Source organism: Grampus griseus, assembly GCF_964374135.1.
Source record: "Grampus griseus genome assembly, chromosome: 13".
Classification (NCBI taxonomy): Eukaryota; Metazoa; Chordata; class Mammalia; order Artiodactyla; family Delphinidae; genus Grampus; species Grampus griseus.
The window spans coordinates 40,651,492-40,654,321 of NC_139007.1; positions in this window are offsets into that span (position 1 = coordinate 40,651,492).

A 2,830-nucleotide genomic window follows, 5' to 3' on the forward strand; every position below is an offset into this window, starting at 1 on the left:
TTAAGCTTCCAGTGTTGCTGCTGAAAAGTTCAGTGCTCTCTGATTCTTTATTCTTTGACCTTTTTTTCCCCCCCACTTGGAAGCTTTCAAAATCTTTACCCAATGTGTTCTGAAATTTCAGTTATATGCCTTGCTTTGGGTCTTTTTTTTCTTTCTTTCTTTCTTTCATTGTGTGGGGTACTGAGTGAGTCCTTTCAATCAATATCCTTTGTTCTGAAATTTTTTATTATATTATTTTTTTGATAATCACCTCCTCTCTCTTCTTTCTTTCTCTTATTATTTGGGTATGGGGACTCTTGGACTGATCAACTAATTTTCCTAATCTTTTCTATCTTTCATCTCTGGCTTACCCTGCTTTCTCAGAGATTTCTTTAAATTTATCTGCCACCTTTTTTTTTTTTTTTTTTTTTTTTTGCCGTACACGGGCCTCTCACTGTTGTGGCCTCTCCCGTTGCGGAGCACAGGCTCCGGACACACAGGTCCAGCGGCCATGGCTCACGGGCCCATCCGCTCCGTGGCATGTGGGATCTTCCCGGACCGGGACACAAACCCGCATCCACTGCATCGGCAGGCGGACCCCCCAACCACTGCGCCACCAGGGAAGCCCCCACCTTTTTTTTTTTTAATCACTCTCAGCTATCCTATTTTTAATTTCCAAGTACTCTTGCTTGTTCTTTGAACGTTTCTTGTTTATATATTTTATGTAGTATTCTATTTTTGTTTGTTTTGTTTAGTTTTTATGGATAGACTCTCTTCTCTTATCCCTATGGAGTATAATTATGGTCTTTTTTTCTTAGAAGTTTACTTCTACTTCCTATTATTATTTGTTTTTTCTGGCTTCTTTTTTTTCCTATTTTCTTTGATCTCCCGTCAAACACTGAAGGCTTCCTTCAATCTGATACTTGGCTATTAGTATTTAAGCGTGAAGCACAACAGAACAGATTGTAAGCTGTTGGATTCTGGACCTCACCATAAGAAGACCAGGTTGCATTTTCTTTTATTGAAATGAGCCTCAAATGTCAGTATGTAGATAGAGCTCTTTCATTTGGAGCTACTCAGTGTCTACTGAGTAGAAGCCTCCAAACTCTGGGATATAAACTTGATTCTGCTTTCTGATATTAAACATTAGCACTGGGGGTAGGGGGAGAATAGGGCTAATTTTCTCTAAGACTTATAAATAAATACTCAAAAGAACTTACTTCCTGTAGTACTTGACTTAAATATTTACCATAAGCAATAGACACAATAACTAAATTTCTCTAAATATTTGTCCTTAGAGAATGCGGACTTTTAAATTTCAATCTGACAGGTTTTTTAAGATGGAATGGACAGTGGGACCCAAAAGATTAAAAACCTCTACTCTAAGAAAACTTTATGTTTACCAGCGGCATTGGAAGACTAGAAGAGAACTGGGGGTTTGGGGCTTTAAGCCACAGTTATAAAAGGCTTTTAGAAGCAGCAATCTAGAAATAACAATTCTGTGAACTTTCTGGAACCAGTACCTGAGACCCAGGTGGAAGAGCCCTGCCCTGGACCCCACATGTCACAAACATACCTAAAATGAACTTATTAAATAACACACAGGCACCTCTGATACTTGGAATCCAGTGCATATTGCTGGCACAATTGTGACTCATAAACGTCCATTCCTGGAAATAACACCATTTAGTCCCCAAGGAAATAACTCTCCACATCTTTTGCCCTACGTCCACAATACAAAAGGCAACTGAATACAAATACCATGGAATACAGTTTATGGTGCGGTTGACATAGGAGAAAGAACTTGCTTTGGAATGTGGGGAGGATTTGAGTAGCAGAGACAGATAAGAGAAAAGACAAAATAATTAACTTGTCAAATTCTTCCTCTCATTGTGAATGCAATAGCTTTTGGCCTAATGAAGTATCTTCCCTAGTGCCAAGTATCCATTTCCTTGCTTCTCTCAGGACACCAGAGATACTCTCAAATTAAAGTAAAATTTCAAACATTTGAACATAGTAGCTGAGGAACATTTTACAATACTGAACACTTTTATATTATTTTTCAAATTGTGTGTATGTAGGTGTAGACATAGCATACACGAAGTGTGATACAAACTCTACATTAGCAAAATGGACGTGTTATACTAGAATTGCAGATAGTTTGATTTTCATAAAAATATGTAATAAGGTTTCATTAAATTTTCAAAAATTAAATTTAAAAACTTTATAATTGTGACTTTGAGTTGTTAATATTAAATAAAATTCATATATTTATTTTTTTAATTTTAATGGGTAATTATACATTTGGTAGGAAAATAGCTTTTTGAGTTATCTGAAAATAATTTTAATTTGTGATTTTTTTTACATTTACTTTAATTTATATTTTATACACATTCAAAATAATCACTTTTTTAATCCTTTGGATGACAGAATGAGTACAAGTTGAGATCATGACAGAAAAAGAAGATAGAAGAGTGGAGCTCAAAAACAGTAAAAAAAAAAAAAAAAAAATCTCAAAAGGAAAAATAAATTTAAAAACCTTCAAAGAGGCTACCGGCTCGAATATTTAAAAACTGAAACAATGAAAGTGTTCATGAACCACATGAAATTTGCAAACAGCACATTACAAATTCTTTGCTTACTGAATATTTAATTACTGATGAAAGTGACTAAGAAACTTATGCTAACATATTTGGCCAGGACACTGGTCAACTACACTGTTTATAAATGACTTTGTCCTTTTACATTAAGGTCATTGTATATCTTTTCTTATTTTCAACTTTACATCTACTGTTAAATATTTAATTTGGCTTAGGAAACACCATCATCACTAAATTTGTTATATTCTGAG